The 14,289-nt window shown below is 48.1% G+C and overlaps 1 protein-coding gene across 1 annotated transcript in view; it reads left to right on the top strand.

Annotated features, from left to right (window-relative positions):
- LOC104344451 (T cell receptor alpha chain MC.7.G5-like) overlaps nt 1-14,289 on the top strand; it is a 158,231-nt gene that overhangs the window by 122,678 nt on the left and 21,264 nt on the right. The gene's annotated exons all lie outside the window — the stretch shown is intronic.

Here is a 14,289-nt window from a genome sequence, read left to right as displayed (position 1 = left end):
TGCCCGACTTTTTGTCATGGAAGAAAATGCCATGTGATTTTGGCTACAGCAAACTGACATTTAGCTCAGGGACCAGACTGTCCAGCCCAGTGTGTGTGCATCTTTCCTGTGTGTCTTTTGTCTAAAGTCTTTCAGAGTCCACCAGAGTACCCTGTAGATGTTATATCCGTGTCACCATTCATAAGAGAAGGAAAACTTAGGTGCTATTTCAAGATGCTCTCCTGCTTAGAAGTGTTTCCAGGTGGAGGACTTCTGCTATTAAGGGAAATGTGCTCTGGACATGGTGCTCCAGGTTGCTTTCAGCCTGGATAAAGGGAGGAAAATGAAAGAAGGAACCTAATGTATTTGAGCAGACATCTAGAATCGGAAGGAATTGCCCACCATTGACCCAGTCTGCAGAACTGCAGTAAGTTTTCACTTTAGTGTGAGCATCCCACTTGCCTGGGGTGTAAGTGCAGAGGCTGCCAGTAGACCCTGACTGACGGAGGTGCTGCCAGCTCCATTTCTGTCAAGTGCTCTGCTATTGTGACAACAGCTTCAAGTTCACCTTTGGCTCAGGGACTAAAGTCACCATCTAGCCAAATTAAGTGTGTTCATGCTTGCATGTTGCAATCTCACCTGACAATTATGTCTTAAGGCTGTGCTCCAGCAACAGCACAGGGCAAGGAAACAGGAAAGGAAAGGAAAACAGAACTCTCAGGGAAAGCTTATGTTGTTGCTAAACAAGGAAACCAGTGACAAGAGTGCGCTTTTTCTATTTTCAATAACAAACCAAGACCAACACATTTTGGCAATCTCTCCTGAAGAGTCTCATGAAAGACCGACTGGTATTCTCCAAACAGCCTGGAAAGTCATCTCTGAGGCTTTGCCATTCCCTCCTGTCAGTATTGCAGTTTCCAAGCAAATGGCATCTCCTGTCCAAGGGGCTCATCCCACTCCTCACAAAAGGAGACCAGAGGGGAGTGGAAGAGCAGGCTGAGCCTTGGGTTCTTGTTAGGGTGTGTAGCATTGTGTGAACAGTTACACAGAGAAACTCCAGCTTGGGACTGGGACAGAGCTGCATGTTCTGCCAAGTATGTTGTCTTTTCCTGCTCTTCCACATTATGATGTCTCCTCTTGCTGCATTCCCACTTTTAGTAAACTCAGGACCAAATATAGCAGTCAGAGGTGCAGCTGGAAGATAGGATTTGGTTTTCTGTAGCCTAGGCATGGCTGAGCAAAGTCTTGGGGAGAGGTGCTGCTTCTAAGTGGCTTGCTGGGCTTTTTGTTATGGAAGGAAATGCTGTGTGATTATGGGTCTGGCTTCAACAAGCTGACCTTTGGCTCAGGGACCAGACTGTCCATCCAACCCAGTGAGTGCAGCTCGCCTTTGGTTTTACATATGCCTCTCCTGCAATAGGGGTGCTTTTCTATTAATCTGTTTGTTTTACCTTTGCACACCTGAAATGCCTTCTCTCCCTTCCCATCACAGTCTCTGACAATGTCTGGTGTGTGTGGAGGGATACTGTTGTATCTCATGAATTAGGTATTTCTCTTATCTTTCACTGTTTTTTCCACACACTGTGGTGGGAAAGACAAATGTCAGCCCCTTCTACAGGTGAGTGTTTCTTTGCCTCTAGCTGTGGGGTTGGTGTAAAGCTGGCTGTGGCTCTGGCAACTTGCAGCAGGAGGTCTTGACAAGTTCGCCTTTGGGCATAGAAGCAGAATTTCTGTGAAACCCAGTAAGTAGCTCTGTGTTAACTGGCTTGTTGGCTGAAATCTCGGGGAGGAAGAAGGACCTGGCAGCAGCTCCCCGTGGGAAGAGAGAATGCGCAGCGCATGGGGCAAGGGCTCTTAAACTCTCTCTGCTTACAGCTCATTGCTTCCCCCTGTGAAGGCTTCCAGACAGCTGGGTGTTCATGGCCACTCTGTTTCCTGACAGGGAGTATCCAGCTGCAAGGGGAGAATGTGATAAGCTTCAGTGCTCAGGTGGTACTGGGGAGTGTTGAGGAAAGGCAAGTGGATTTCAGTGTGCCCCAAAGGAGCACTTTTGTGTCCCCAGGCAGTCACTGGGAAACCACCTGTGCCACCATTCCTGAGGTTACACTCCCTCTTCACAGCTCTCCCTTGGTGTTTGTGGTTGCTGTGAAGCCCTCAAGCTGTAGGCTACTGGATGAACTACAGGCAGAGTGACACAAAACTCACCCTTGGGAAAGGCACAAAACGCTCTGACAATCCCCACCAGTGGTGGTGACTCTTTTCTCATCTGCCCACTGGATGTGTTTCGTGATTGTTTCCACCTGGAGAGGTCAGCGGAGTGTGACTAGAAAGACTAGAAATGCCTATTTGGAGTCAGAGGCATGTGACAAGTGTAAGATCTGTTTTCCCCCTTCATCTCTGTGGGAAATCTGGCACTGTTTTCTGGAGTAGAAATTGCATGTGGTTTTTGTTAGTGGATGTGTCACTGTGTGATTTCAGCGTCCACCTGGAAAGTTGCCTTTGGGAGCAGGACACAACTGAAAGTGAAACCTGGTAGTTAGAAACCCAGCCTGAAGAAGCGACGATAGGAAAGTCACATCCCTCACCTGGAAAAAAAAAAACAGCTGAGCTATGTTAGAAACTGGTCTGCAAAGGGATGGAGTGTATGTGTGTGTGAGAGAGAGAGAGAGAGATGCAGCATCCAGAACCAAGAAAGACTTTTTGAAGGTGTGCAGTGTGTCCAGGAGGGGTCCAGGGGAAGATTCTATGATCTCTGTTCTTAGGGTTACATTTTTAGGGCTGAGTGAGGAGTTGTGATCATAATCCTGAATGTTTTCTCTACGTGGGACAAGGATGCACTCAGGGGCCATCTCTGTCAGAGCTGAAAGGGGTGACCAGCTGCGACTGTTGTCAAAGAAATGCCCAGCCAGTAACGCACAGCTTTGGAAGGAATACTCTAGTGCAGGGTGGACGTGACTTAGAGGGTTTTTGTTGTGAAGGCAAACACTGTGTGACTAGTTATGGCAACCAAGTCACCTTCAGAAGTGGCATTCAGCTACGGATAAATCCCAGTAAGTTTTAAAGCCTTTTCCTGCTCCACTTGCTGGAACAGTTCTGTGATCACGAGCTGGCGTAACTGAAGCAGAGGGAGACTCGTTCAATCTGTGGGGCTTTTTGTTCTGCTTCGCTAGCAGCAGAGAGTTTGCTTCAACAAGGCTGTGCATTTACTCCTTCTGCTTACTCCTGCCAGATCCTGCTCTCTGCCTTTCACATAAGCAGACCGGGGTGCTGAACCCACTTGCTCAGGGATAGACGCTTTGTGCCATGGCACCCGTACCTGTGACAGTTAGGGTGGCTTGCTGTTGGCTCTGTCTAGCACAGCACTGGGTGGTTGTCCTTTGGTCTGCTGAAGGAAGGTTGAATTAACAATGCTCTTGTTTGCACCAGAATGCCATTTGTCATCTCTCCTGTAGATGAGATTCCCAAGAGCTTACTTATTAAGGCTACAGTTATTGCTGGCTTCAAACGCCTGGTGCTGACGGGAAGGAGCTGATCTCCTGGTGATCAGCTGTAGAGTAGCTGGATTGAGAGTCACGGTATTTGCTAGGGTGTGAAGGACTGTGTGAACACAGGGACATACAAACTGACGCTGGGGACAGGGACATGCCTGGTTGTGAAGCCCAGTGAGTACAACTGCTGCCAGGCTGGCGATATTTGTGTTTTGTTATCCCAGGTCTCTCTTTCCACCTCCCTGAGCACTTACCTTTAGCTGAAGGATCAGGCTTGTTCCCAGAGCAGTGGGCTTTCTGTCATCTCTCTTCTTGGGATTCTGGGCTCTACAGCTGTGGGGTTACATGCTGCCTGCTTTCCTCCAGGACAGGCTTTGGCTCAGAAGATGCCGCAGTCCTCACAAACAGGTTGGTACCCATAGGTCCAATGGTGATCATGTCAGGTTTGTCCAGAATGGCCCGTATTGCTCTCAGTATGTCTGGGATGGGCAGCAGGCTTTCCAGCATCTGCCTTCCTGGGCTTGTGGCTCTTCAGCTGTAGGGTTACATGCCACTTGCTTCCCTCCAGGACAGGCTTTGGCTCAGGGCAGAAGCAACAGTCCCTCAAACAGGGTTTGTACCTGTAGGTCCAGTGCTGCTCTTGATCCCACAGACAGATCAGGGAGGTCTTCCCTTCAGGACATAGATGACTTGGAGTGACATTCGGCACTGCCTAGTTGGGCTGTGGGTGCCCAGCTTTGCCAAGTGATTGGGAAGGTTTTTGTTGAGAGGGGAAATGCTGTGTGACCACGGGAGCTGGTGCATATAAACCTGTCTTTGGCTCTGGAATGAGACTCGCTGTTAGGCCATGTAAGTCCAACGTTGCTCCTATGCTTTCTGTTTTATTGGAGGCCGTTCTTTGCGTGTTTGAGAGCAGTGTCAGTAATTGTTCATTTATGTGTGACCATACCTAGTGATGGACTTTGCAGGAATGTGCCCGCTTGGTCCAAAATGACCCTTCTTGCTCTTCGCTTGGCTGGGAAGGAGAAAGTGGTCACTTGCCTCCTCCCAAACGTCCTGTGGGGAGGCTGTGCTGCGCCACTGCGTACTGGTGAAGTTTATGCTGCAGTGGGAAGTACAGTCGTCTTCTGCTGCCCCTCCTAGCCCAGGCATGGCTGGGCAGAGCCTTGGGCAGAGGTGACGCTTCTGAAATACATTGCTGTGCTTTTTGTTAAGGAAGGAAGTGCTGTGTGATTATAGCACTAACTACGGCAATCTGACCTTTGGCTCAGGGACCAGACTGTCCGTCCAACCCAGTGAGTGTGCACCTTTCCTGTGTCTCATTTTCCAAAAGTCCTTGTGTGTCCACTGGATTGCCCTTGGGTGCCTCTGCATTTGTTCTTGTGTCTGAGTCACGTTACAGTTGGGAAGGAGAACATAGGCGCTATTTCAAGATACTCTTCTGCCTGGAAGCGTTTCCTGGTGGTAAACTTGTGCTATTTAGAGAAATGCACTAAGGCCATGGTGCTCCAGGACGCTGAGCGTCTGGCAGCCAAGTGGAACAGAGGCGTGGTTTAGGACAGACAGACAGATTGACCAACTTGTGCTCAGTACCTGGGAATGGCTGTGGAAGGCCGTGGGGGATACGTAAAGGGGGTTCAGTCGTGTTCCTTACCTTGAGACTTTCCGGTAACTTGGGCAAGGCTCAGACTGTGCTCAGTGCCAATGTTTCCTGACAGTCATGTCTTACAGCTCTAGGAAGGGAGATTGTTCTTCTGAGAGTAACCAGAGAGAGAAAAGCTGCAGATCATGATGATACTTGCTTTGAGCCTGGCTAAGGTGTGGACAGTGAAAGGAGGAACTTAATGTGGCTGAGCAGACAGCCAGGAGTGGAACGACTAAATTCACCATCTTGCCAAGCAAGTGGGTTACTGATCGCGTGTTGCAATGTCCCCCGACAGTAAGGCTGTGCTGTGACTTGGCAGGAAAAGGAATTTGTTAGTTGAAATACATGGTATTGATTTAATTACTGTAATACTTCTTGCCTTGTAGAAAAGCCCACTTGTAGATGGAAATCTGGACTGACAGGAAGATGGACTTAGTCAGTTACTCTGACCCTGGACTGGCTTCATGTTGTTATTCCTATCCCTTTTTGCCATTCCAGTACAACAAGGCTTTGGGGCAAAGATCATGAAGTGTTCCCTGCTAGCCGTGGAGTAGGTTCTTCCGATCTCTGATACCTGAGGTGACTGTAATCAAATCTAGTTATTCCCATGCATCTGAATGTGGAGAAAGGCATTTGTCAGAGAGAGGCTAAAGGAGCTCTGTGGGAATCCGTATGGGTGTTTATAGGTTGTCTCAGAGGCAGATCCATGACCGAATGTATCAAAGCCCTCCAACACCCACTGAGGGTGTTGGATGAAGAGGCCCATTGTGTAAAGACCTGTCACACAGTGCTAGTTCTGGAGGATGGGGAAAAGTCACATGGGGAAGTGGAACCAAACTTCTCATTGCCCCAGGTAAGCTGTCTCTTCTCTGAGTCAGGGTGGGTTCAATACAGACTACACTGTACTCTAGCTTAAAAAATAACAGTGTAGTGGCTCTGTGGAGCAATTTGGGATGGTTTCACTATTCCCTGGCAAGAAGCGGTAGACTTCCTGCTGAAGCAATGTCCACCGGAAAGTGTCCATCCTGGGGAAAGGGAGCAAGGGAAAAGGGAAATTGAGTTAAGTTAAAGACAATAACAGAACTGTGGAAAAAAATCTAATGATCTTTAGTGAGTGGTGCCGGTTTGGATTTGTCAAGGATGGAGGTGGAAAGGGAATTGCCTTGTGGTTCTTCCTTGTGTTATTAATGAGACTGTACTGTGGGGAGGAAGAGGAATAAGCACTGGACATGGAGGTAAGACATAATGGAATTGCAAGCGAGCGTGCGGGAAATTGTGGGAGTTCCTTGAGGAATGTTATTCGGGTGGACTGGGGCACGTAGGAGTATACAAAGGTTTTTGCTACGGCAAACACCACAGTGTCTATGCAAACCTACCAACTCACCTTTGGACATGGAACCAGGCTCGTGGTAAAACCAAGTAAGATTTCTGAGATCTGGGACATGGAGCTGTTTGGAGGAAAAATTCCATCCACCCAAACCCAAGGTTCATGTTTGCTAAGGGAGCAGCAAAATGCAGTTCAGAACCAGCTGCTGCCCAAAAGCAGTAGCAGTGATCTCTTGGTTACTACAGGGATCTGCTGGATATGGTAGAACAGGAGAGATGGTCCGTAGAGCAATGATTTAAATTACAGAAGCCATGGAGCTTCTCTGTGAGAGAAGGTTGAAAAACTGGCAACTGCTTGACGTGCATGCAACTCATTTTCCCACTGTCACTAGCTTCACACTTGTGACATTCTCTAAGCAATCTTCATGTCATGGTTTTCCTTTCAGGAGTTTAAAAAATGCTTCCAGCATGCCATGCCAGTTTTTATCATGCAAAACTAGCTAGTTGTGGAATTCGGGAGCACGAATTTGGACAATCCTGGCTAAATTATCTGAGTTTGGCTCCAACTGGTTTCACTCTGTGGTTTGGTTGTGGGGTTATTTTGGTGGGGTTTATGATGTTGTTATTGTTGTTTTTCCAATTACTATCTAAGATGCAAACGTCTGCGAATGCATGGCTTGAATTCAGGTTCTGATATTTGATGTTTCTGCATCATTCTTTTTAGCCCTTCTCACAATGATACTATTCAGGTTCTACTGTTATCTAGGGCAACTCAGGTTACTCAAGCTCATATTTGGTAGTGGCAACCCCCCTCAGAGTGGAATCCAGGATGGACATTGCAAGGGAACAGAACAGAAAGTTAACACAGAATGGTCAGACTGAATCAGAAAACCAATGGCAAATTTGTGCTTTTTTCTTTTGCACAACAAACCAAGACCAAGACATTTTGGTGTCTCCTGTCCAAGGGGCTCATCCCACTCCTCACAAAAGGAGACCAGAGGGGAGTGGAAGAGCAGGCTGAGCCTTGGGTTCTTGTTAGGGTGTGTAGCATTGTGTGAACAGTTACACAGAGAAACTCCAGCTTGGGACTGGGACAGAGCTGCATGTTCTGCCAAGTATGTTGTCTTTTCCTGCTCTTCCACATTATGATGTCTCCTCTTGCTGCATTCCCACTTTTAGTAAACTCAGGACCAAATATAGCAGTCAGAGGTGCAGCTGGAAGATAGGATTTGGTTTTCTGTAGCCTAGGCATGGCTGAGCAAAGTCTTGGGGAGAGGTGCTGCTTCTAAGTGGCTTGCTGGGCTTTTTGTTATGGAAGGAAATGCTGTGTGATTATGGGTCTGGCTTCAACAAGCTGACCTTTGGCTCAGGGACCAGACTGTCCATCCAACCCAGTGAGTGCAGCTCGCCTTTGGTTTTACATATGCCTCTCCTGCAATAGGGGTGCTTTTCTATTAATCTGTTTGTTTTACCTTTGCACACCTGAAATGCCTTCTCTCCCTTCCCATCACAGTCTCTGACAATGTCTGGTGTGTGTGGAGGGATACTGTTGTATCTCATGAATTAGGTATTTCTCTTATCTTTCACTGTTTTTTTCCACACACTGTGGTGGGAAAGACAAATGTCAGCCCCTTCTACAGGTGAGTGTTTCTTTGCCTCTAGCTGTGGGGTTGGTGTAAAGCTGGCTGTGGCTCTGGCAACTTGCAGCAGGAGGTCTTGACAAGTTCGCCTTTGGGCATAGAAGCAGAATTTCTGTGAAACCCAGTAAGTAGCTCTGTGTTAACTGGCTTGTTGGCTGAAATCTCGGGGAGGAAGAAGGACCTGGCAGCAGCTCCCCGTGGGAAGAGAGAATGCGCAGCGCATGGGGCAAGGGCTCTTAAACTCTCTCTGCTTACAGCTCATTGCTTCCCCCTGTGAAGGCTTCCAGACAGCTGGGTGTTCATGGCCACTCTGTTTCCTGACAGGGAGTATCCAGCTGCAAGGGGAGAATGTGATAAGCTTCAGTGCTCAGGTGGTACTGGGGAGTGTTGAGGAAAGGCAAGTGGATTTCAGTGTGCCCCAAAGGAGCACTTTTGTGTCCCCAGGCAGTCACTGGGAAGCCACCAGTGCCAACTTTTCACTGGGAAACCACCTGTGCCACCATTCCTGAGGTTACACTCCCTCTTCATAGCTCTCCCTTGGTGTTTGTGGTTGCTGTGAAGCCCTCAAGCTGTAGGCTACTGGATGAACTACAGGCAGAGTGACACAAAACTCACCCTTGGGAAAGGCACAAAACGCTCTGACAATCCCCACCAGTGGTGGTGACTCTTTTCTCATCTGCCCACTGGATGTGTTTCGTGATTGTTTCCACCTGGAGAGGTCAGCGGAGTGTGACTAGAAAGACTAGAAATGCCTATTTGGAGTCAGAGGCATGTGACAAGTGTAAGATCTGTTTTCCCCCTTCATCTCTGTGGGAAATCTGGCACTGTTTTCTGGAGTAGAAATTGCATGTGGTTTTTGTTAGTGGATGTGTCACTGTGTGATTTCAGCGTCCACCTGGAAAGTTGCCTTTGGGAGCAGGACACAACTGAAAGTGAAACCTGGTAGTTAGAAACCCAGCCTGAAGAAGCGACGATAGGAAAGTCACATCCCTCACCTGGAAAAAAAAAAACAGCTGAGCTATGTTAGAAACTGGTCTGCAAAGGGATGGAGTGTATGTGTGTGTGAGAGAGAGAGAGAGAGATGCAGCATCCAGAACCAAGAAAGACTTTTTGAAGGTGTGCAGTGTGTCCAGGAGGGGTCCAGGGGAAGATTCTATGATCTCTGTTCTTAGGGTTACATTTTTAGGGCTGAGTGAGGAGTTGTGATCATAATCCTGAATGTTTTCTCTACGTGGGACAAGGATGCACTCAGGGGCCATCTCTGTCAGAGCTGAAAGGGGTGACCAGCTGCGACTGTTGTCAAAGAAATGCCCAGCCAGTAACGCACAGCTTTGGAAGGAATACTCTAGTGCAGGGTGGACGTGACTTAGAGGGTTTTTGTTGTGAAGGCAAACACTGTGTGACTAGTTATGGCAACCAAGTCACCTTCAGAAGTGGCATTCAGCTACGGATAAATCCCAGTAAGTTTTAAAGCCTTTTCCTGCTCCACTTGCTGGAACAGTTCTGTGATCACGAGCTGGCGTAACTGAAGCAGAGGGAGACTCGTTCAATCTGTGGGGCTTTTTGTTCTGCTTCGCTAGCAGCAGAGAGTTTGCTTCAACAAGGCTGTGCATTTACTCCTTCTGCTTACTCCTGCCAGATCCTGCTCTCTGCCTTTCACATAAGCAGACCGGGGTGCTGAACCCACTTGCTCAGGGATAGACGCTTTGTGCCATGGCACCCGTACCTGTGACAGTTAGGGTGGCTTGCTGTTGGCTCTGTCTAGCACAGCACTGGGTGGTTGTCCTTTGGTCTGCTGAAGGAAGGTTGAATTAACAATGCTCTTGTTTGCACCAGAATGCCATTTGTCATCTCTCCTGTAGATGAGATTCCCAAGAGCTTACTTATTAAGGCTACAGTTATTGCTGGCTTCAAACGCCTGGTGCTGACGGGAAGGAGCTGATCTCCTGGTGATCAGCTGTAGAGTAGCTGGATTGAGAGTCACGGTATTTGCTAGGGTGTGAAGGACTGTGTGAACACAGGGACATACAAACTGACGCTGGGGACAGGGACATGCCTGGTTGTGAAGCCCAGTGAGTACAACTGCTGCCAGGCTGGCGATATTTGTGTTTTGTTATCCCAGGTCTCTCTTTCCACCTCCCTGAGCACTTACCTTTAGCTGAAGGATCAGGCTTGTTCCCAGAGCAGTGGGCTTTCTGTCATCTCTCTTCTTGGGATTCTGGGCTCTACAGCTGTGGGGTTACATGCTGCCTGCTTTCCTCCAGGACAGGCTTTGGCTCAGAAGATGCCGCAGTCCTCACAAACAGGTTGGTACCCATAGGTCCAATGGTGATCATGTCAGGTTTGTCCAGAATGGCCCGTATTGCTCTCAGTATGTCTGGGATGGGCAGCAGGCTTTCCAGCATCTGCCTTCCTGGGCTTGTGGCTCTTCAGCTGTAGGGTTACATGCCACTTGCTTCCCTCCAGGACAGGCTTTGGCTCAGGGCAGAAGCAACAGTCCCTCAAACAGGGTTTGTACCTGTAGGTCCAGTGCTGCTCTTGATCCCACAGACAGATCAGGGAGGTCTTCCCTTCAGGACATAGATGACTTGGAGTGACATTCGGCACTGCCTAGTTGGGCTGTGGGTGCCCAGCTTTGCCAAGTGATTGGGAAGGTTTTTGTTGAGAGGGGAAATGCTGTGTGACCACGGGAGCTGGTGCATATAAACCTGTCTTTGGCTCTGGAATGAGACTCGCTGTTAGGCCATGTAAGTCCAACGTTGCTCCTATGCTTTCTGTTTTATTGGAGGCCGTTCTTTGCGTGTTTGAGAGCAGTGTCAGTAATTGTTCATTTATGTGTGACCATACCTAGTGATGGACTTTGCAGGAATGTGCCCGCTTGGTCCAAAATGACCCTTCTTGCTCTTCGCTTGGCTGGGAAGGAGAAAGTGGTCACTTGCCTCCTCCCAAACGTCCTGTGGGGAGGCTGTGCTGCGCCACTGCGTACTGGTGAAGTTTATGCTGCAGTGGGAAGTACAGTCGTCTTCTGCTGCCCCTCCTAGCCCAGGCATGGCTGGGCAGAGCCTTGGGCAGAGGTGACGCTTCTGAAATACATTGCTGTGCTTTTTGTTAAGGAAGGAAGTGCTGTGTGATTATAGCACTAACTACGGCAATCTGACCTTTGGCTCAGGGACCAGACTGTCCGTCCAACCCAGTGAGTGTGCACCTTTCCTGTGTCTCATTTTCCAAAAGTCCTTGTGTGTCCACTGGATTGCCCTTGGGTGCCTCTGCATTTGTTCTTGTGTCTGAGTCACGTTACAGTTGGGAAGGAGAACATAGGCGCTATTTCAAGATACTCTTCTGCCTGGAAGCGTTTCCTGGTGGTAAACTTGTGCTATTTAGAGAAATGCACTAAGGCCATGGTGCTCCAGGACGCTGAGCGTCTGGCAGCCAAGTGGAACAGAGGCGTGGTTTAGGACAGACAGACAGATTGACCAACTTGTGCTCAGTACCTGGGAATGGCTGTGGAAGGCCGTGGGGGATACGTAAAGGGGGTTCAGTCGTGTTCCTTACCTTGAGACTTTCCGGTAACTTGGGCAAGGCTCAGACTGTGCTCAGTGCCAATGTTTCCTGACAGTCATGTCTTACAGCTCTAGGAAGGGAGATTGTTCTTCTGAGAGTAACCAGAGAGAGAAAAGCTGCAGATCATGATGATACTTGCTTTGAGCCTGGCTAAGGTGTGGACAGTGAAAGGAGGAACTTAATGTGGCTGAGCAGACAGCCAGGAGTGGAACGACTAAATTCACCATCTTGCCAAGCAAGTGGGTTACTGATCACGTGTTGCAATGTCCCCCGACAGTAAGGCTGTGCTGTGACTTGGCAGGAAAAGGAATTTGTTAGTTGAAATACATGGTATTGATTTAATTACTGTAATACTTCTTGCCTTGTAGAAAAGCCCACCTGTAGATGGAAATCTGGACTGACAGGAAGATGGACTTAGTCAGTTACTCTGACCCTGGACTGGCTTCATGTTGTTATTCCTATCCCTTTTTGCCATTCCAGTACAACAAGGCTTTGGGGCAAAGATCATGAAGTGTTCCCTGCTAGCCGTGGAGTAGGTTCTTCCGATCTCTGATACCTGAGGTGACTGTAATCAAATCTAGTTATTCCCATGCATCTGAATGTGGAGAAAGGCATTTGTCAGAGAGAGGCTAAAGGAGCTCTGTGGGAATCCGTATGGGTGTTTATAGGTTGTCTCAGAGGCAGATCCATGACCGAATGTATCAAAGCCCTCCAACACCCACTGAGGGTGTTGGATGAAGAGGCCCATTGTGTAAAGACCTGTCACACAGTGCTAGTTCTGGAGGATGGGGAAAAGTCACATGGGGAAGTGGAACCAAACTTCTCATTGCCCCAGGTAAGCTGTCTCTTCTCTGAGTCAGGGTGGGTTCAATACAGACTACACTGTACTCTAGCTTAAAAAATAACAGTGTAGTGGCTCTGTGGAGCAATTTGGGATGGTTTCACTATTCCCTGGCAAGAAGCGGTAGACTTCCTGCTGAAGCAATGTCCACCGGAAAGTGTCCATCCTGGGGAAAGGGAGCAAGGGAAAAGGGAAATTGAGTTAAGTTAAAGACAATAACAGAACTGTGGAAAAAAATCTAATGATCTTTAGTGAGTGGTGCCGGTTTGGATTTGTCAAGGATGGAGGTGGAAAGGGAATTGCCTTGTGGTTCTTCCTTGTGTTATTAATGAGACTGTACTGTGGGGAGGAAGAGGAATAAGCACTGGACATGGAGGTAAGACATAATGGAATTGCAAGCGAGCGTGCGGGAAATTGTGGGAGTTCCTTGAGGAATGTTATTCGGGTGGACTGGGGCACGTAGGAGTATACAAAGGTTTTTGCTACGGCAAACACCACAGTGTCTATGCAAACCTACCAACTCACCTTTGGACATGGAACCAGGCTCGTGGTAAAACCAAGTAAGATTTCTGAGATCTGGGACCCATGTTTGGAGGAAAAATTCCATCCACCCAAACCCAAGGTTCATGTTTGCTAAGGGAGCAGCAAAATGCAGTTCAGAACCAGCTGCTGCCCAAAAGCAGTAGCAGTGATCTCTTGGTTACTACAGGGATCTGCTGGATATGGTAGAACAGGAGAGATGGTCCGTAGAGCAATGATTTAAATTACAGAAGCCATGGAGCTTCTCTGTGAGAGAAGGTTGAAAAACTGGCAACTGCTTGACGTGCATGCAACTCATTTTCCCACTGTCACTAGCTTCACACTTGTGACATTCTCTAAGCAATCTTCATGTCATGGTTTTCCTTTCAGGAGTTTAAAAAATGCTTCCAGCATGCCATGCCAGTTTTTATCATGCAAAACTAGCTAGTTGTGGAATTCGGGAGCACGAATTTGGACAATCCTGGCTAAATTATCTGAGTTTGGCTCCAACTGGTTTCACTCTGTGGTTTGGTTGTGGGGTTATTTTGGTGGGGTTTATGATGTTGTTATTGTTGTTTTTCCAATTACTATCTAAGATGCAAACGTCTGCGAATGCATGGCTTGAATTCAGGTTCTGATATTTGATGTTTCTGCATCATTCTTTTTAGCCCTTCTCACAATGATACTATTCAGGTTCTACTGTTATCTAGGGCAACTCAGGTTACTCAAGCTCATATTTGGTAGTGGCAACCCCCCTCAGAGTGGAATCCAGGATGGACATTGCAAGGGAACAGAACAGAAAGTTAACACAGAATGGTCAGACTGAATCAGAAAACCAATGGCAAATTTGTGCTTTTTTCTTTTGCACAACAAACCAAGACCAAGACATTTTGGTGTCTCCTGTCCAAGGGGCTCATCCCACTCCTCACAAAAGGAGACCAGAGGGGAGTGGAAGAGCAGGCTGAGCCTTGGGTTCTTGTTAGGGTGTGTAGCATTGTGTGAACAGTTACACAGAGAAACTCCAGTTTGGGCCAGGGACGAAGCTACAAGTTCTGCCAAGTATGTTGTCTTCTCCTGCTCCTCCACATTATGATGTCTCCTCTTGCTGCATTCCCACTTTTAGCCAACTTAGGACCAAATATAGCAGTCAGAGGTGCAGCTGGAAGACAGGATTTGTATTTCCGTAGCCTAGGCATGGCTGAGCAAAGTCTTAGGGAGAGGTGCTGCTTCTAAGTGGCTTGCTGGGCTTTTTGTTATGGAAGGAAATGCTGTGTGATTATGGGTCTGGCT

This window comes from Leptosomus discolor, chromosome 25 (genome assembly GCF_034619465.1).
Source record: "Leptosomus discolor isolate bLepDis1 chromosome 25, bLepDis1.hap2, whole genome shotgun sequence".
Lineage (NCBI taxonomy): Eukaryota > Metazoa > Chordata > Aves > Leptosomiformes > Leptosomidae > Leptosomus > Leptosomus discolor.
Note: the sequence above shows the minus strand (reverse complement) of the source record. Positions and strands in the feature narration are given on the sequence as shown.